Source organism: Phoxinus phoxinus (genome assembly GCF_949152265.1).
Source record: "Phoxinus phoxinus genome assembly, chromosome: 1".
Classification (NCBI taxonomy): domain Eukaryota; kingdom Metazoa; phylum Chordata; class Actinopteri; order Cypriniformes; family Leuciscidae; genus Phoxinus; species Phoxinus phoxinus.
Genome location: NC_136876.1, coordinates 7,097,316 through 7,119,081, shown reverse-complemented (window position 1 = coordinate 7,119,081; position 21,766 = coordinate 7,097,316). Strand labels below are relative to the sequence as shown.

The window sequence follows — 21,766 nt, the reverse complement described above, 5'->3', positions numbered from 1 at the left end:
AAAGTATCAATTACAGAGTCTGTTTTTATAATAAATTACACTTCTAAGTGTAGCTGGCGCGGTCTGCACTTCGCCGACTACTGCGTAGTGTTCTGGTGCACTGATGACAGGACACTGACGATCTTCAATCAGAATCAGTCTCTCAGTCAAGAAGAATGCAGACTCAGTATTTAATCGCATTCAAAAATCAGAAAATAAAAATTACCATGAAAAACGAACATATCGCATTAGGCTTGAGTACATCATGTGTATGCAGTGATGGGAATAACGGCGTTATTAATAAACAGCGTTATTTTTTTCAGTAACGAGTAATCTAACTAATTACTGTTTCCTCCGTTACAACCCAGTTACCGTTACTATAATTGAGTTCACTGAAGCGGTTTTCATCCTATCGGGCTCTTTCTCCGCCATAGGAACAGCAAACTTTTTTAAAATAAAACTCCAAAATAATCTGCAGGGAACGTTCCCAGAAAACATCTTTGTTTGACCGGTTGTGAACATGTGCGGCAAACACGACTAGAATTTGGCTTTAAATAACCTCTGATGATGAGGTTCTCTGTAGGTTTAGGGGTGTGCGATATTGACAAAAAATTATATCTCGATATTTTTACCTTTATAAAGCCATTTTTTAAACCTAATTATATGCATGCATCATCTGTTGTGTCATTTATCAAATTATATTATAACAATAATTGTATTTTGCATATTATACTGTAAAAAACCCATAATTATAGTTGATCATAACTAGAGATGAAATGGCACGAACATTTCATGATTATAGTTACAAAAATGATCACATTTATCGCAGAATCCTGTTCAAAAAGTACTACACAATGAAATCAATTCACAAAGTTTTATGTCGAAACACAGCAAATAACAAATAAAATTAGCATCAATATGCACCTTTTGTTTACATAAACATTAAAATAATAACATTAAAAATGATGGCCAGATTTTAAAGGAGTGTCTTGCAACATGTTATCTACTAACATGTACAAGTTCAAATAAAGTTTTGACAAATAGGTTTTATAAAACGATAAACCTCACATATTTCAGGCTTTGAATAGTTTTTTATAAAAAGAATGGTTCAAAAAAAATAAATTACTGACATTTGCAATACACATTTATATTTTATTAATAGTAAAATTCGGTCCGATTTTCCCGTGGCGTCTGTCGTTGCTATGCAACCATGCACTGCGCTCTCCATAACGACAAAGAAGTTTTAGTAGCTAATGGTTTTCCACCACCGAAAAACGCTTGCTGTAGCTCTGCTACAAGATTTATCTACGGAGAAGAGAAAAACACCCGTAGTGTTTGGATGCACTTTATGTTATGCATGCACTCTCTGCGTGTGTGTGAGGGATAGGGCGGCTATACTCGATAATGTCAAATTCCACATCGTTAAAAAAACAATTACGATATTATCGCAGACGATATAGCACACCCCTGTGTAGGTTATAAAAATAAAACCCCAAAATATTATATTTTATTATTATTATATATTTATGTTGGTACATTGTTCAGTATTACATTGAGAACACTTTTAGTTAATCTAGTTTACTTTTGTGAGGAAGAAAATACTTCATCGCGTAGCCTATATACAGTACGTTGTAAAGGTTTTATCATTTTAATTTGAACTACAAAGAGTGTATGTGTAGCCTATGTATATTTTTTATTACTATTTATTTATTTTTTATACATTTCTTAAGCATAATTTATTTTTGGATTTGTTGGCCAGTTGTGGTCTGTGCAATAAATATTAAAAGTTCTAAACCATCTATTGTGTTTTGTTGTTTCACTATAGTAATGATAATATTTTAATATTTAATATTGATTGGTGTTCAATGGCACTGAACAGCCCAGATGTAAAGTAAAAATTTTGCTTAATGCATGTTACTCAAAGGAATGGTTTATTTAATGTTGCATGTGTTAATGTAAAACATTAACGTTATTTCATATAACGTTAAAACCCATAGTTAATAACATAAATAACATGCAATATGACACATACACACAGTTTTGGGGAAGTTACTTTAAAAAAGTAATGAATTAGTTATAGTTACTTCTCTCACGAAAACTTTGGAATGTAGCTACACATTGTATTCTAAACCTGGTATTGGAAGTACATACCTGTACAATTTCAAAGAGAGCAAAAGTTCAGGATTGTATCTCCAGTCAGAATCAGCCTAATATAAGAAAAAGGAAAACTGAAACATGTGGGCTTCATTACAAGACGACAGAATGGCGAGCGCTAACTTACAGCAAAACAAACCACGAGGCTAGCTATGTTAGCAATTTTTTAAGCACTCAAAACAGAAGTTCTCGACACATCTCAACTAAATGCATGTGCACTCATCATAAAATACACGTACAAGTTACCATGTGCACTAAAGATAAAGTTACAACCGGTATTTCAAGCTTACATTGCACCGATGTGAACACATACCTCTCTCAGTCCAGAAGAATATGAGAAACGAACGCTTGAAGTCAGTATATGACCACAGATAGAGGGCGCACTTACACAACAACAACTCTCCCAATACTTATGAAGTGACTGAACAATACAGACTCACATAAAACTCACATACCCACAAAATAGAAAATGAAAGGTTGCAAAAATATTTGTCATTCTTTAACCTGTTAAATAAGCATTTATGTCTGTATGTCTATCTATTCATTTTACAGTAACTGGTGCCAATTTATTTGTAAACATTTGTATTGCTAATCCTAACATTATTCTGCTTCTGCATTAGGTATCTAGAAATATAGAAAAGAATATGAATAATGTCATTTCTTCCGAATATATAATGGTAAGAAAAACAGTTAAATCATAAACACAGAAATAAACGTACATTGTAGCCAACAAATACCCTCAGTCTGCTGACACCAATGAAATGAGCTTTAAGTGACAATTTACAGGAGATCTGAAGACATCAGCATAATAAATGAGGTGAAACCAGGAACTATTGTCATGAAATAAAGAGTGTTTTCAGCAGATCTGTTAATATTGATGAGCCTCAGACTATCAACACTCATTCAACAAGCCATTCAGGATCATCAGCAGATCATCTCACTTTATTCTGAGTGTTTGCTGTTAGAAACACATTATTTGAGTCAGGATACATGATAAAAGCCTGTAAAACTGCTCTATATGGAAACTTGATAAAGCTAACTACATTCATCACAATAAAGTATTTAGATAATTAAAATATGCAGAAACTAAAAACGATCATAAAACTTTAAAAAAATAAAGAGCACCACAAGCAATATTATTAATGTATAAATATAAAATGTCTCACGTGAGTCATTACAGACTCAATGTAAAGCATTTAGCAGTATCTTTTGCAGTTTATTTTAAAGGGACAGTGTGTAGGAATTTATATATAAATATATTACACAATATATTTGTTTACAGCAGATCTGTTAATATTGATGAGTCTACTTTACAGTATTACTAAATAACTTATTGAATATTGTTATCATTACTAGGCTATCATTACTTTTTTCAGGTTCGGCACCAAATTACAATTAGCCTAAATTACTAAATGATTTAAATGTATTTTTAACATTGTTGTATTTAAGGACTGGTATTCGTATGAGTGTTATGTGCTGGACAATATTAAAATGTGTCATTGGAATTATTTATTTTATTTGTACTATTTATTTTATTTAACTATTATAACTATTATAGTTGGCTTTTATTTATTTCATGCATTTGCACTTGTTTAATTTAAATTCATTTAAATTATTAAAGACAAATCATAATTTTTTTGGAAACAATTGATGGATTTCTAGCATTTTGAAGCTAGCATGCCAAGGTCGTGGGTTCGATTCCCAGGGAAAGCAAGAACTGACAAAATATAAAAATGTGTACCTTGAATGCAATGTAAGTTGCTTTGGATGAAAGCGTCTGCCAAATGCATAAATGTAAATGTAAATGTAAATTGTTGTTTGATTTAAAGGAACACTCCGACTTTTTGGGACTTTAGCCTATTCACCTTATCCCCCAGAGTTAGATAAGTCCACACATACCTTTTTCATCTCCGTGCGTGCTATAAGTCTGTTTGACGCACCCCCCGCTAGCCTAGCTTAGCACAAAGACTGGATGTAAATGGTTGCAGCTAGCATACTAATCCAAATAAGTGACAAAATAACGCAAAACATTTTCCTATTTACATGTTGTGATTTTTATAGTCACAGAGTGTACAAAAAACAAAGTCACATGAGACACAGACATATTTTAACCGTATAAAAACTGGGAACTATATTCTCTGAAGGTGAAGCACTGCTACTTGGGCGGAGTGATAACCGCAGCACCAGAGACGCGCCGTGGTGAGGAGCAGAGAGTTCGTTCAGAGCGCGTCTCAGGTGCTGCGGTTATCACTCCGCCCAAGTAGCAGTGCTTCGCCTTCAGAGAATATAGTTCCCAGTTTTTATACGGTTAAAATATGTCTGTGTCTCATGTGACTTTGTTTTTTGTACACTCTGTGACTGTGGGGGGTGCGTCAAACAGACTTATAGCACGCACGGAGATGAAAAAGGTATGTATGGACTTATCTAACTCTGGGGGATAAGGTGAATAGGCTAAAGTCGCAAAAAGTCGGAGTGTTCCTTTAATAATCATTGTTCAGACTGAGCCACACAACCATTTTAACAGGATAAATTGAATATTCACAAAATGTGTGGGTCTAGGTAAAAAATTTCATTTTCCTGAAAACTATTGAAATGGATTTATAGCGTTTTGGAAAAGAGATCCTCAAATACTTTTTTTTCTTTCATGTCAGACCTGATGGAAGATATCGAGGAGAGTGAAGAACTGAGTGAAGTGGAGGAGGAACATCATGTCCAACCTGGAGGAAAACCTTTGAGTCGCTCAAAGACTAAACAGACATTTTTAAAGAAAAGAAGAAATCTTTCACCTGCAATCAGTGTGGAAAGAGTTACACATCCAAACAACTGGAGAAAAACCTTACAAGTGTTCACACTGTGACAAGAGATTCAGTCGATCATCAAATCTGAAAACACATGAGAGGATCCACACTGGAGAGAAGCCGCACACGTGTGATCAGTGAGGAAAGAGTTTCTCTTTTAAAACTCACCTAAAGATACACATGAAGATCTATACAGTGTAGAAACCACTTAGGCTATGTTCACACTTAGCGTCTTTTTTCAAACTGCCAGCGTCTGTTTTACATTAGAACCCTATGGAGTAAACCGTTTTTTCAAAAAAGTCCTGAGCGCTTTTTTAAACGCCACCGCCGGCGTCTTTTTCTGCAGCTCAGAGCATCTTTTAAAGTTGAAAAAAGTTTAACTTTTCTGAAAAGAACGCCCTACGTCAAGCGCCTTTTTGACAGCTGACCAATGACAAGCGAGTAGCGAGACCTGTCGTTTCCATAACAACAAGAAAAATGGACACGGTGCCGGTAGAAAAACTTGTTGTCCTTGTTTCGGAGCACAAGGAGCTGTTTGATATGAGTACACAACTCTATCATAATATACACCACAAAGAGGCTGTGTGGGCACAGATTGGACAGATCCTTGGTTATTCAGGTAAGGTTATCATCTACTTCTTGTCGTTAAAATTATCACCTAGCTATTAGCTAGCATTAATGTTCGCACAGCAATAGTTATCAATACCGTAACCAGCTGGTAACACTAGCAGCTGTCACAACTGTAACCTTTTAGGCGATGCTTGCCGTCGGAAATGGAAGTACTTGAGAGATAAGTACAAGCGCGAAAGGAGAAATGAGAAAGACAGGAGAAGTGGTTCTGAGGGAGGCTTTAAACGGCAATGGAAGTTCATGGGGGTCATGTCGTTCCTGGATCCCCATGTCCAGGATAGGCCGACATCTACAAATTTTGAAACACCAGAAAGCATTTTAAATGCAATGTGTGAAAGTGCAGGAGAAGAGAGTGAGGTAACAAGCTATGTAGTCTGTGATATGTACTAGTGTAAGCCTATTGTAATATAATAATATGCTGATTTGCTGCTCAAAAACCATTTATTATTATTATTATGTAAAAAATAGAATTAGTAGAATCCTGAAGAACAGCATTTATCTGAAATAGAAATCTTTTGTAACATTATAACTGTCTTTATCATCACTTTCGATCAATTTAAAGCATCCTTGCTAAATACAATTTCTATAATCCCCCAAAAATAATATCATATAATTAATTATATATATATATATATATATATATATATATATATATATATATATATATATGTATATAGACTCCAAGCTTTTGCATGGAATAGTTTATGCTGTTACAAAAGATTTTAATTTCAGATAAATGCTGATCTTTGGATCTTTCTATTAAAAGAATAATAAAAAATGTTTTTACTGTTTTAAATGTTGATGACAATAATAATAATAATTATAATAAAATGTTTCTTGAAGAGCAAATCAGAATATTAGGATAATTTCTGAAGGATCATGTGACAATGAAGACTGGAGTAAATGGTGCTGAAAATTTAGCTTTGATTACAGGGATAAATTACATTTTAAAATATATTCAAAGAAAACATTTATTTTAAATAGTAAAAATATTTCAAACATTTACTGTTTTTGCTGTAATTTGGAACAAATAAATAGTGAGCAGAACAGACTTAGTTAAAAAAACATTACTGTCCATAATCGTTTGACTGTTAGTGTATTTATTGGTGTGTTGTCTTCTCTTTTTTCCCCCCAGGGTGCAATGGGTGACTCAGTGGTCAGCGATCCACCAAGCCCTGGTGGACACCAGCCAGCACCACCACCACCAGCAGCAGCACCAACACAGGAATCTACTCCAGTTCGACCTCAGCCAAATCCTTCTCCAGCATCAAGGGGAAAAAGAAGGGAGGTAGCCCCAGGTCTCACCCCGTACCAACAACAAGTGCTGCAGTCTATACAGCAAGATGTAGATGAGCATGAGCACTTTCTACTTAGTTTTGCACCAGCATTAAGAAGGCTTGAGCCTCGCAAGCAGGCTATGGCGAGGCTGAGAATGCAAACACTGTTCTTTGACTTGGAATTTGGTGAAACGTCTTAGATTATCAGTTGTCCATAGTGTTATGGCTATAGCATTACTATTAGCTGCAATAATAATTTACAAATATAAATTTTTTGTTTTCAGTAAAAACACAATGGTAAATATAGCTGCAAGCAGCAATCACCGGGGCCAAGCGCAAGCAAGACGACAAGACGTGCCAAAGTGGCTGGGAGTGTGAGACCAACTGCAGCAAGGAGCAATTGAAGACATTTAAAGATGAATTTTGGCAAAATGGTTGAAAAATCACATGCATTAACTTAAAAATATGATTTAATAGATTATCACTTTCGACCAATAGGTGGCGCAGTTACAAAACTGTTGTGATGTGGTCAGAGTGAAGTGACGACGACACATACAAAGTTTGGTGTCAATATGTCAAGGCATTGCAGATATAAAGCCTGAATAGTCATTTTGGCATTATGCCTCAACTTTGCATCTGCGGTATACGACCATGGTTTTGTTTATCGACACGAAATCCATAACTTTTACTTGGCACGGTCTGGAGATGACACGATCCGATTTTGGTGAAAATCGGACAGTCGGTCTAGGAGGAGTTCGAAAAAGTACATTTTAAAAGGAAATAAAGATGGCGGACAGGAACTTTGGCTGACTATGAAGAAATTGGTATCTATGTTTTCAGCATAACCCAAGGAATCTATTGAGATCAGTGTCATTACTATAGGCAAATGTATGCAAAAGTTATTAGCATTTTGGGAAATTTTGTTACAACTTTTGACCAAAAGGTGGCGCTGTATCATAATCTTTTGAGTACCTTTAGGGCCTTGTACTGATGACCAATACTGAGTTTGGTAACGATACGTTCATGCGTTCATAAAATACAGCATTTTAGCACATAATTCAAAATGGCCGACAGCCAAAATGGCCGATATGGGAAAATTGGATATCAGTCGACTCAGCATGACGCCCTGAATCTAACGAGACCACTTTTGTGATTTTTGGACAAACCGTTCAGAAGTTAAAGGCAACACCATAAATTCTTCATATCTCCGGACCAGTAGGTGGCGCTGCGCCGAAACGCAGCATGTAGCCTCAGGTCATGCTTGTGACGACATGTACCAAATTTGGTCTGAATCTGATAAAGCGTTGTGGAGATACAGCATTGAGCCTGTTTTCGCAAGTGCTACGTAAAATTTATTTGCGCGGTATTCGAGAACGGTAATTCGAATCAACTTGATTTCCATAACTTTTTGTCGGCACAGTCTCGAGATGATCTGGTTCAATTTTCGTGAAATTCTGACCAACGGCCTAGGAGGAGTTCGAAAAAGTAGGTTTTTCGGAAAATTCAAAATGGCGGGAAAACTATTATGACGGTAAAAGACGTCATAGGGTGCAGTCGAATCGTCATGAGCTCAGGAATCAGAGGAAAAAAGAATTTTGTTTCTAGCCCTTATGGTTCAAAAGTTATTAGCATAAACATGAGTGCAACTTTGGACAGTTGGTGGCGCTAGAGGGATTGATTTGGAGACTCCAAATTTGCTATGGTGATAGTTCAGACTGTCCTCTATATGTGTGCCAAATTTCATAACTTTCCCGCAAGCGGTTCTATGGGCTGCCATAGACTCCCAGTCGGAACAATGAAGAACAAGACGACAAGACATGCCAAAGTGGCTGGGAGTGAGAGATCAACTGCAGCAAGGAGCAATTGAAGACATTTAAAGATGAATTTTGGCAAAATGGTTGAAAAATCACATACATTAACTAAAAATATGATTATCACTTTCGACCAATAGGTGGCGCAGTTACGAAACTGATGTGATGTGGTCAGAGTGAAGTGACAATGACACATACAAAGTTTGGTGTCAATATGTCAAGGCATTGCAGATATAAAGCCTGAATAGTCATTTTGGCATCATGCCTCAACTTTGCCACTGCGGTATACGAAAACGGTTTTGTCTATCGACACGAAATCCATAACTTTTACTCGGCACGGTCTGGAGATGACACGATCCAATTTTGGTGAAAATCGGACGTTCGGTCTAGGAGGAGTTCGAAAAAGTAGGTTTTAAAAGAAAATAAAGATGGCGGACAGGAAGTTTGACTGACCATGGCAAAATTGGTATCTATGTTTTCAGTATAACCCAAGGAATCTATTGAGATCAGTGTCATTACTATAGGCAAATTTATTCAAAAGTTATTAGCATTTTTGGAAATTTCATTATAACTTTTGACCAAAAGGTGGCGCTGTCTCATAATCTTTTGAGTACCTTTAGGGCCTTGTACTGATGACCCATACTGAGTTTCGTAACGATACGTTCATGCGTTCATAAAATACAGCATTTTAGCACATAATTCAAAATGGCCGACAGCCAAAATGGGCGATATGGGAAAATTGGATATCAGTCAACTCAGCATGACGCCCTGAATCTAACGAGACCACTTTTGTGATTTTTGGACAAACCGTTCAGAAGTTATAAGCAAAAACATAAATTCTTCATATCTCCGGACCAGTAGGTGGCGCTGCGCCGAAATGCAGCATGTAGCCTCAGGTCATGCTTGTGATGACATGTACCAAATTTGGTCTGAATCTGATAAAGCGTTGTGGAGATACAGCATTGAGCCTGTTTTCGCAAGTGCTACGTAAAAAAAATTTGCGCTGTATTCAAGAACGGTTATTCGAATCAACTTGATTTCCATAACTTTTTGTCGGCATAGTCTCGAGATGATCTGGTTCAATTTTCGTGAAATTCGGACCAACGGCCTAGGAGGAGTTCGAAAAAGTAGGTTTTTCGGATATTTCAAAATGGCGGGAAAACTATTATGACGGAAAATGACGTCATAGGGTCGTCAATGAGAATCGTCATGAGCTCAGGAATCAGAGGAAAAAATAATTTTGTTTCTAGCCCTTATGGTTCAAAAGTTATTAGCATAAACATGAGTGAAACTTTGGACAGTTGGTGGCGCTAGAGGGATTGATTTGGAGACTCCAAATTTGCTATGGTGATAGTTCAGACTGTCCTCTATATGTGTGCCAAATTTCATAACTTTCCCGCAAGCGGTTCTATGGGCTGCCATAGACTCCCAGTCGGAACAATGAAGAAGAAGAATAATAGTAGGAACGGAAACAGAAACAATAGGTGCCTACGCACTTTCAGTGCTTGGCCCCTAAAAACTTTTACAAAAAATCTGTAATGCGTTTCATTTTGTTCTTTAAGATATGGAAGAGGTTTTGTAAACATCTAAAAGCATTGCCCATGCCACATATACTGCTGCTTAATTTGTTGTAATAATTACATGAACCATTTTGAGGTAAATACTGATTTATTGCAATGACAACAATTGTAGAATGGGATGGTGGCAAAGAATGCAAAGGTAGACTCCATGTATGTACAAATTAGCAACATGGGGAGGGAGTATTTTGTAAGTAACATACATAAACATAAATACACAAACATACAAATACTGACAAACTGATACTCGAAACAGTCTGCAATACAACAACAATACAATGAGTAAAGTGTGTTTTGTTTTTAATAGCGATAGAATTGAGTATGTTAAAAGTAGATATTTTGGGTAGCTCTTAAAAGAGAGATGTTGATGTATGGTCCATCAGTAGCGGTCTTGCCAGGGAACTTGACCAACTGGAGACATGAAGTACTCCGCAAACCTATCCCTCATAGCTACAGCATCTCTGCTGGCATTATTGGTGCCAAGCCGGGGTGCATCCTGCATTCCTAAAGATGGCTCTGTGGTCAAAGTTAGAGCAGGAGCTGTGAGCACATCTCTCCTCAAGAAATTGTGAAGCATACAGGTGGCCTTCACAATCTTCTCAGCCACCTCCGGAGACACTCCCAGTACCCTGCGATATACTCTCCATTGTGCTGCAAGTATGCCAAATGTACACTCCACCATTCTTCGAGCATGGGAAAGACGAAAATTAAAAACTTTCCTTTCTCCAGTGTTGTGTCCAGGGTAAGGGCGGAGGATGTTACGGCACAGCGGGAATGCTTCATCTGCGAGGAATACATATGGCATGGCTCCAAGATGCTCTGCTCCAGGGAGGGGAGAGTCTTCAGGTATCCTCAGGCTGCTCTGGCGTAGGGCAGATCCAAAGGCAGAGGCAGCCAGTGTTCCTCCATCACTGTTTCTACCATAAGCACCGATGTCTACAAGCCTGAAGCGATACCTGGCATCAACAACTGCAAGGAGAACTATTGAAAATGTCCCTTTGTAGTTGTAATATAGGGACCCGCTGGATGGAGGGGCTTCGATGACTACATGCTTCCCATCCATTGCTCCAAGGCAGTTGGGGAAAGCCGAAAGATGTTGGAACTCAGCAGCTATCCTTCTCCACTCTGCTGCATCAGGCACAGGCATGCAATCAGACAGTAGACAGTTCCAGATTGCCTCACACACCTGGCTCACTATTCCAGCCACAGTACTGGCACCTACTCTGAAGCCAAAGGCAATAGACCGGAAAGAATCGCCTGTTGCCAAATACCTTTAAAACAGATGAGAGATTTTATTTGAAACTATTATAAACATGGTCTTATGTTAATATTTATCCATCTTATTTGTCAACAACAACTAGAACATTATATCATTTACAGAGACTACAAGACGCACAGCATATACTCACACACATATTAATATATATATATATATATATATATATATATATATATATATATATATATATACACACACACACACACACACACATCCTTATATAAGTATACTTAAGTATTTATTTAATGTCCTTTCATGTAAACCTAGCATTTCAAATTTTACTAAGTATACGAACGTTATGTAGCTAGTACCACCTGTTAAAAGAGGGATAAAGGGATAAAAAAAAAAAGTCAGGCGACTCACCTTAAACAAATGCAGAGACGTTCCTCCGCGCTGATGGTCTCCCTGAATTTTGTCTGCGTTTTTGCAATCGATGGTGCAATGATTTGTAGCAGGTCTTCAAACTGACTTTTGTGTAGTCTAAAATATGCCACAAACCGTGCATCATCCAACCGGAGCTCCTGGACTAAATTGTTGTAAGCACCATACAGTTTCCTTCCCCGTATAATGTCGTGCACCCACAAACGTCTTTGTGAACCGACATTCTCCTCCCCGGTAACTTCAAAAGCCAACGCAAGAGCCAACTTTCTCTTTCTCGACATTTTTTGCATCACACAGCACTAGCTACTGTCGCAGCTGTTGTTATAGCAACAAAAGACGCGCTCGGCTGCTATTTGTAACCGAACACGCAGCGGTTTTTTTTTTTGCTAAAAAAACGCCGTTGTTAACTTTTTTTTGTCAAAAAAGACGCTAAGTGTGAACGTAGCCTTAGGCTGCGTTTACACTGCAAGTCTTAATGCACAGATCCGATGATTTGACCATATCTTTTTTTTTTTTTTTTTTTGGCCCATCTTTTTACATTCACTTCAGACATGACTGGAATCTGATATCTGTGTTCCTTTTAAAAAAACAGAGCTGTAATAAATGCTGTAAATTCCCATCAGCTACAACTGAGCAAAGTACTTTTAAGGTGTTAATAATGTCTGCAAAGTATGTTTGCAGAACATATAAAAAAAAGACTACTGAAGGATTAAATCTTCCAGGTGATTCGTTCAAACATAATTCCACACAGACCTCAACACTCCAGACCTCAAATCACCAATCCAGAGCCATAAAATCCAGGCCAACAAACCCCCCCCCCCCAGTAAGAAATGTATGACCATGCAAGCTTCAAAGAGATGAGCCCAACAACGAAGAACGTCGTCAAGTTAGATAGTTTGGGAACGACTGATTGGTTCAGAGACGGCACGGCTCGGGACCCACCGAGAACTGTTTAAAACAGACCCCCTTCTTCTTGAGGACCTTTGAACGACCTCAGGGTTGAGATCTCTCAAAACCACAGAGAATGAGACTCTACATATAAAAATACATAAAATCATCCCAAAACAATTCTTGACAAACTTATAATCAAACATCATCCAACCGCATAATTATATAATGTGTCTACACCCTCTATACGTGTCTATTATGCTTAGATCACATATAAGTCATGTAATTGTTATAACTATTAGAGGTTTGAATGAAAGTGTGTCTTGTTTCCTATCAGTACGATCATATAGTCTTAATTCAGAAGATGGCTTGATTGAAATCTGTGTAAAATGTTTCGTGTTCTTATAAAAGTAATGATGTCTAAACTGTGGCCTCTGTACTCTCTCTGCTAGAGCTGGAGATAACGCATGATTTACGATGAGAGGTGAAGAATATGCCACCTCTCAAATAAAGTCAGTGTCTAATTGGTCAGAACTCATCCAGGAGGCTGCACCAACATTTAGAGTTTAAAGTCTTAGGACCCGAACAAAGGGAGGAAGAAGAAGACAGTTTTTTTTAGAGTAGATTTACACCAGACAGACGAGTAACCATGTGGACGAGCGGACGAAAGAACCCAAATCAAGATCAGAAGAACATGGGTTAAACAGCTTCAGTCAAGCCATCTAAACACTCGTCTCACTTTTCTTTCTTTTCTTTTCTTAGTTTTATTTTATTTTCTGTTGAGAGTCTCGGTTCTAAGATAAGTTTTGCTGCTGCACACCACGTGATTGGCCGCCCAAGACATCTATCCAGGCACGAGGAGACCGCCAACCGGGAAACCCCCTTTTACTCCGACAAAAGGAATCCCCAAAGCAACGCAAAGACAAACAAGTAACCTCCAGACTCTTAACTGAACTGGTGCATTGATATAAATGTAATAACCCGCCTAAAAAACGATAGAAGGGTTACATTAATTGATGGTTTGTTCAGGTCATGTCTTATAAGTGCTTATAGAAACTTGGGATTTCATCACCTCGCTCTTAAAACTTTCCTCACTCTTTCTTTCTGCAACTCGTATGAATGTGTGTGTGTTTGTGATTGTGTTAGATATTAGTTTTATGTGTTAGAATAATCAATAAAGTCTTGCTTGTATTTGAAAGATAATTGTTCTTGTGTCATGTGCTTACAGATTTAATGTCTTAAACTGCTGATCTAAGTTATCTTGCTAATAAATAGTGTTTGCACTATAGTTTGGATATTTATATCCGTTGCAGAGCTGATAGTTACGGACCGTTTAAATGAACGAGTCATTTGCTCGGCCGTTTAAATTATTATTTTAAAGATTCCCTATAAATTAATTAATAATTTCTTTTGAGCAAAATTGACCTGTCTGACCCCTTACATACGTATTATACATATTACGTCCTTACACACTGGTCTTTGACAGCAGAAAGTTTTTAATAATTAAAAAAAAAAAAAATTGTATGATCTCTTATTCTTATTCTTAAAAAGACAGAATAATTATGTTACGCTGAATGATGATCCAACATTATTGACATTTTTGAACATTTTTGTTTTTACAAAAGTAATTTGAAACATTACACTTGCATTTACTGGGTTTCTATGTTTATAAAATCACTTTTGTATTACAATCATTACAATTAGACATCTTGCCTTTGACCCAATTAAAACAAACTCATTAACTGATATACTTTGATTTTGGCAGATCAGCTCCTCCCACACCAATCACATCATCAGTGAAGCTCCTCCCACTGTAATTCTCCAATAAATGCTGTAAATCCCCATCAGCTACAAATTTTTTAATTATTATCATTATATATTTTAAGCAATAAACAGTAAACTTTATCAAGTAAATTACATTTCCAAAATGGTTGACAGTGTTGTAAGCGTAACTTAAGCAATATCTGATTTAAAGCTGCAGTCCGGCACTTTTTTGGGTTTAAAAATATCAAAAAAGACATTTTTGAAAAAAAAAACGTAACCAGCCAGTGTTCAAAACGATCTGCTTGCCTTACCTCGATTCAAAACGGTAAGCTTGTAATAATGATTTTAATTCCAGTGGTACTGGTGGATTTCCGCGGGAATTTCGAGCATGTCTTTGCGTCATTACGTCACTTCTGTACATAGAGAAGGAGTCCCCGGCTAGCGTGTGTGGATGATGGAGGTGGAGATTTAGCTTAGCACTTGGTATGGCGGATCCCGAAAGTTTAAAGCGACAATCACCAGTGACAACTGGAGATTCACCAGTTGTAAAACCCAAAGACTTCGGACTTCAGATTGGCTACAGAAAAAATATATTTTTCACGTTTTGACGTGATATAAGCAATCGTTAGATTTAATCCGCATGATATTGCTACTGCAATGCTTCCCCCCACCCCCCGAATTTGGTCAGAACAAAAGTGAATGTTACTTACTTGTTCAGATGACATTTTCCGATGAAAATTCTAATGTTGACACTTTCAAAAGGTATACTCTAACATTGCTGATGACAGTACAGTATCCACAGCGACGCGACAGGTTCTCCTCAATACATTGTGTTCATCCGCGCTGTTTCATGCCGATTTACTACCCACGCTGTCAGGGTTGGGACTTTGTTTTCTGTTGTTTTTATGGACTTTGTTTGTTTTCTTCATCTTATCTCTGTGTTCAGTAGTTTAGTTCATCATCATTAGTTCAGTTCTGTCACCTGTGTTTAGTTAATTAGTCATTGTTCATCATCATCATCACCTGTCGTCACTCGTTATCATCTGTGTATTTAAGTTCCTGTCTTTCACCTTTCAGTTGTCGGTCAATGTTTATGTTAGAGTTGAAGTCTGTGCTCTGTGCACACGCTCCTTGTTTTCTTGTATTTGCCTTATTGGGAATTAAAACCTTTGATTTGTTATCTTCGTGTTCGCCTCCTACATCATCTACCCAGAATCTGACAGATTGACCGACCAAAAGCAGAATGGAGGATGATGCATTTATCTTCAACCAGAATGGGTGTTCCATGGAGGAATTCGTCGAATTATACATCCACCTACATCAAGATGTGTACTGGAGTGAGAACTATTTAAAACAACGCTTCTGGTGCGGACTGGACGATCCCCGGGACCAGTTATTACTGTTGGGAGACTTAAATCTACCTTTTTGTGACTTTTTAGATAAAGCCCTTTTGATGTATGGGTCTTCCCTCACAGTCTCACCTGTCACTCCAGAACTTCAGGAGCCCGCTCAACTCGTCAGCCAAGAGGAGCCCGCTCAACTCGTCAGCCAAGAGGAGCACGCTCAACTCGTCAGCCAAGAGGAGCCCGCTCAACTCGTCAGCCAAGAGGAGCCCGCTCAACTCGTCAGCCAAGAGGAGCCCGCTCAACTCGTCAGCCAAGAGGAGCCCGCTCAACTCGTCAGCCAAGAGGAGCCCGCTCAACTCGTCAGCCAAGAGGAGCCCGCTCAACTCGTCAGCCAAGAGGAGCCCGCTCAACTCGTCAGCCAAGAGGAGCCCGCTCAACTCGTCAGCCAAGAGGAGCCCGCTCAACTCGTCAGCCAAGAGGAGCCCGCTCAACTCGTCAGCCAAGAGGAGCCCGCTCAACTCGTCAGCCAAGAGGAGCCCGCTCAACTCGTCAGCCAAGAGGAGCCCGCTCAACTCGTCAGCCAAGAGGAGCCCGCTCAACTCATCAGCCAAGAGGAACCAGAGCTTCCTGCACCGCTGGTCCCGTCCAGCCCAGAGCTTCCTGCACCGCTGGTCCCGTCCAGCCCAGAGCTTCCTGCACCGCTGGTCCCGTCCAGCCCAGAGCTTCCTGCACCGCTGGTCCCGTCCAGCCCAGAGCTTCCTGCACCGCTGGTCCCGTCCAGCCCAGAGCTTCCTGCACCGCTGGTCCCGTCCAGCCCAGAGCTTCCTGCACCGCTGGTCCCGTCCAGCCCAGAGCTTCCTGCACCGCTGGTCCCGTCCAGCCCAGAGCCTTCGCCGCTTCCTGCACCGCTGGTCCCGTCCAGCCCAGAGCTTCCTGCACCGCTGGTTACGTCCAGCCCAGAGCTTCCTGCACCGCTGGTCCCGTCCAGCCCAGAGCCTTCGCCGCTGGTCCCGTCCAGCCCAGAGCCTTCGCCGCTGGTCCCGTCCAGCCCAGAGCCGCCTTCACCGCTGGTCCCGTCCAGCCCAGAGCCGCCTTCGCCGCTGGTCCCGTCCAGCCCAGAGCCTCCTTCGCCGCTGGTCCCATCCAGCCCATGCCCGCCTTCCTCATCGCCGGTCCCGCCCGGCCCGCCCTCCTCATCGCCGGTGCCGCCCGGCTTCATCACCTCGGCACCGGATTGGTCCTGCACTGCACCCTTTACTCCTCCTGTCACCTTCAGGGAGGTGGAGTCGCCGCCGGTCCACCGGACTATTGTTACTGCCTGGTCGGTGGATCTCCGGTCTCCGCCTCCAGCCTCCGTCTCCAGCACTCCACCTCGGGCCAGCTGTCCATCACCGTCCCCTTGGCTCCTACCTCCTTCGGCCCCTCCATGGCCCATCAGTCCACCAGCTCCTCCAGGCTCACTCGTCCCCCCGAATCCACCTTGGTCACTCGTCCACCTTCCCTCGCCTCTGGACTGCTCTCCTCCGGCTACGCCTCGTCCCTTCGTCCTCCCGGCTCTGTTGGACTCCTCGCTCCCTTCAGTTCCTTCTTTGGTCCTCACTCCCTCTGTCGTCACCGTGCCCTTCTGTCCCCTGTCAGTCCCTCACTCGCCAGAGCCGGCGGGTCCGCCATGTCCAGTTGGTCCCTCGGTGTCGCCTGGGTCCGTCGGCTCTTCGGCTCCCCCCGGATCTCCTCCCTCTTCTGCTCCGCCTCCGTCAGTCGGCCCCCTGGACCCCTCTACCCTTCCTCACTTTAGGGAAGTGGTTTTGAAACGGGTACACGGCGCCACTCAATTGACGCGAAGTGGGACGCACTCCGTGGACGCTGCGCAGCGCCCCCTAGATGATTTTTGGGGGGCCCCGTGACGCCCCTTCCCGCAAGGGGCCGTACCCAAGGTCACCTGAGAGGTGGTCCCAAGACTCTGGACCCCCCAGGGGCCACATGGGAGGGGCCAGAAGTTACCTCCCCAAAACCGCAGTTCGGGCATCGGCCACCAGGTGGCTCACCGACGTCCCACCCGCAACCTATTCGACGGGCGTCGAATAAGTCAGGGGTGGGCGTCCACGGGGAGCCTAGACGTCCCCCTAACAGCCTAAATTGTCCACGGGGAGCCTAAACGTCCCCCTTACAGCCTATTTACCCTTACACGCTCCACGCCATTGGCGGAAGTCGGGGTGGTGGGCGGGGCCGTCCACAAAGTGCTTAAACGTCCCCCTAACAGCCTAAGATGTCCACGGGGAGCCTAACCATCCCCCTAACCAGCCTAAAAGGTCCACGGACAGCCTAAACGTCCCCCTAACAGCCTAACATGTCCACGGGGAGCCTAAACGTCCCCCTAACAGCCTAAAATGTCCACAGGGAGCCTAAACATCCCCCTAACAGCCTAAAATGTCCACGGACAGCCTAAACGTCCCCCTAACAGCCTAATATGTCCACGAGGAGCCTAAACGTCCCCCTAACAGCCTAAAATGTCCACAGGGAGCCTAAACATCCCCCTAACAGCCTAAAATGTCCACAGGGAGCCTAAACATCCCCCTAACAGCCTAAAGTGTCCACGGACAGCCTAAACGTCCCCCTAACAGCCTAAAATGTCCACGGACAGCCTACACGTCCCCCTAACAGCCTAAATGAAGCCAGGGGGTGGGGATCGATCACGGACACGCCCCCTGTCCACGAACAGCCTAAACATCCCCCTAACAGCCTAAAATGTCCACGGGGAGCCTAAACATCCCCCTAACAGCCTAAAATGTCCACGAGGAGCCTAAACGTCCCCCTAACAGCCTAAAATGTCCACGGGGAGCCTAAACGTCCCCCTAACAGCCTAAATGAAGCCAGGGGGTGGGGATCGATCACGGACACGCCCCCTGTCCACGAACAGCCTAAACATCCCCCTAACAGCCTAAAATGTCCACGGGGAGCCTAAACGTCCCCCTAACAGCCTAAAATGTCCAAGGACAGCCTAAACGTCCCCCTAACAGCCTAAAATGTCCACATAGGTTACAGGTGGGATGCTGTTTTTGACCGGGAATATCTCAGGAACCAAGCCGACTTGGGGCTCCATACTCTGGGGTCATGGGGGGCCCAAGGGTCCCTACCCATGCCGGGAGTATGGACCTCCAAGTCGGCATGGTTTCCGAGAAACACCCGGTTAAAATTCCATCTTTGACCGGGCATATCTCCGAAAGCAAGCCGACTTTGGGGTCCATACTCTGGGGTCAGGGGGGGGGCGTAGGGTACCCCCCCAACCCCGGAGTATGGACCTCCAAGTCGGCTTGGTTTCCGAGATACACCCGGTCAAATCTGGACAGGAAGTGGCCGTATCTCGGAACCGGAAAGGCCCAGGAGCTGGAGACGGTGGGACCTGAAGGGACCCTAAGGGCCCTCCTCATGCCCAGAGTTTGGAGCTCTAACTCGGCTTAACTCCCAAGATACACCCGGTTATATAAAGTGGACTTTTGGACAAAACGGTCGATATCTCGGAAAGGACGAGTCCCAGCAGGTCGTCCTTCGGGATGGTGAGGGTCCCCCAGGGGCCCCCTCAGACCCCAGAGTCCCGAGCCTCTGGGACCCTTTTTTCCGAAGTGCACCCTTTCCTGTTGGGCCCCGTATCTCGGACCGTGGTGGCGCTAGAGCCTCGGGCCAGGGCCCGTTGGAGAGGGCCCCTCGAGACCCTACTTTGACCCGAGTTTGGTGCATCTAGGCCGCTTGGTCGCGGAGTTATAGCCGTTTATAAGATCCATTTGGGGAAGTCCCACCTGCAACTTATTTGACGGAGCCCCTGTAGGCTCCCCGTGGACATTGCATTAAAAGGTCATATTTCATAAATAATGTGGTTATTTGTGGTCAAACCTACTGTACACCACTCAGGGGACACACCACAACACACTGATGTACATTACAAATATTAATTATAAATAATTTGCATAAAATCATACTGTCCACGAACTGCTCACAGGGGCACCGTCAAATAAGTTGCAGGTGGGATGTTTTAGTGGAAGTCCCATCTGTAACTTATTTGACAGGGTGCCTGTAAGCTCCCCGTGGACATTGCATTAAAAGGTCATATTTCATAAATAATGTGTTTTTTTGTGGTCAAACCTACTGCACACCACTCAGGGGACACACCACAACACACTGATGTACTTTACAGATATTAATTATGCATAATTTGCATAAAATCATACTGTCCACCAACTGCTCACAGGGGCACCGTCAAATAAGTTACAGGTGGGATGCTGTTTTTGACTTAGAAATTTTCAGCGGGTGAATCCCTGTAAAGAATTGGGGATTTCATCACATGTGGTGAAGTCCAGTGAGTCGCTTATTAAGTTACAGGTGGGATGTCAATGCATCAAAAGGTCAAATTTCATAAATGATGTGGTTATTTGTGGTCAAACCTACTGTACACCACTCAGGGGACACACCACAACACACTGATGTACATTACAGATATTAATTATGCATAATTTTCATAAAATCATACTGTCCACGAACTGCTCACAGGGGCACCGTCACATAAGTTGCAGGTGGGATGTTTTGGTTGAAGTCCCATCTGTAACTTATTTGACAGGGCGCCTGTAAGCTCCCCGTGGACATTGCATTAAAAGGTCATATTACATAAATTATGTGGTTATTTGTGGTCAAACCTACTGTACACCTCTCAGGGGACACGAATCAACACACTGATGTACATTACAGCCATTAATTATGTTTTATTAGCAAAAATCTGGACTGTCCACAGAGAGCCTATTTTGACCCTGTCAAATAAGTTACAGGTGGGATGCTGTTTTCGACTTAGTTTTTTGGAGTGTGTTGGCTCCAGAGCTCCGGGCAGGGACCCCCACCTAGGTACACCTTCTGTCCGACTTGGAGAACCAGAGCTCCGGGCAGGGACCCCCACTGTGGTCCACCCTCTGCCCGACTCAGAGATCCAGAGCTCCGGGCTGGGACCCCCACCTTGGTCCACCCTCTGCCCGACTTGGAGAACCAGAGCTCCGGGCTGGGACCCCCACCTTGGTCCACCCTCTGCCCGACTTGGAGAACCAGAGCTCCGGGCTGTGACCCCCACCTTGGTCCACCCTCTGCCAGACCTGGAGAACCAGAGCTCCGGGCAGGGACCCCCACCGTGGTCCACCCTGTGCCCGACTCAGAGATCCAGAGCTCCGGGCTGGGACCCCCACCTTGGTCCACCCTCTGCCCAGACTTGGAGAACCAGAGCTAAAGGCAGGGACCCCCACATTGGTCCACCCTCTGCCCGACTCAGACAACCAGAGCTCCAGACAGGGACCCCCACCGTGGTCCACCCTCTGCCCGACTTAGAGAACCAGAGCTACCCCACTGCACCCTCACCTGCGCACCGGCCGAACCCGGGGGTCCCACACTTAAGCCCGGGCATTACTGTCCCAGCCACCCCGCGCCACCAGAGAACCGGGCAACTGGTAACCCAAAATTAACTTAGGTTTTGGCGGCCAGCCCGGTTCTATGGCTCCGCATGGGCGGGGTTCTTCGGCCTCAGGCCGACTCACAGATCCAGGGCTCTGGGCAGGGACCCCCAACTATGTCCACCATCTGCCCAGACTTGAAGAACCAGAGCTCCGGGCTGGGACCCCCACCTTGGTCCACCCTCTGCCCGACTTGGAGAACCAAAGCTCCGGGCTGGGACCCCCACATTGGTCCACCCTCTGACCGACTTGGAGAACCAGAGCTCCGGGCTGGGACCCCCACCTTGGTCCACCCTATGACCGACTTGGAGAACCAGAGCTCCAGGCTGGGACCCCCACCTTGGTCCACACTCTGACTGACTTGTAGAACCAGCGCTCTGGGCTGGGACCCCCACCTTGGTT

At 42.9% G+C, this 21,766-nt stretch overlaps 1 protein-coding gene across 3 annotated transcripts in view; it reads right to left on the bottom strand.

Annotated features, from left to right (window-relative positions):
- LOC307000573 (uncharacterized protein) overlaps nucleotides 1–21,766 on the bottom strand; it is a 54,840-nt gene that overhangs the window by 4,353 nt on the left and 28,721 nt on the right. For 2 of the 3 annotated variants that reach the window (XM_079616217.1, XM_079616218.1), the window contains exons 1-2: nucleotides 2,447–2,468; nucleotides 2,131–2,186 (exon numbers count right to left, since the gene is read on the bottom strand). The exons of the other annotated variant lie outside the window; for it this stretch is intronic. The gene's annotated coding sequence lies outside the window, so the exon portion shown is untranslated. Of the gene's footprint in view, nucleotides 1–2,130; nucleotides 2,187–2,446; nucleotides 2,469–21,766 lie in introns of those variants that run through there. 3 annotated transcript variants of the gene reach the window in all.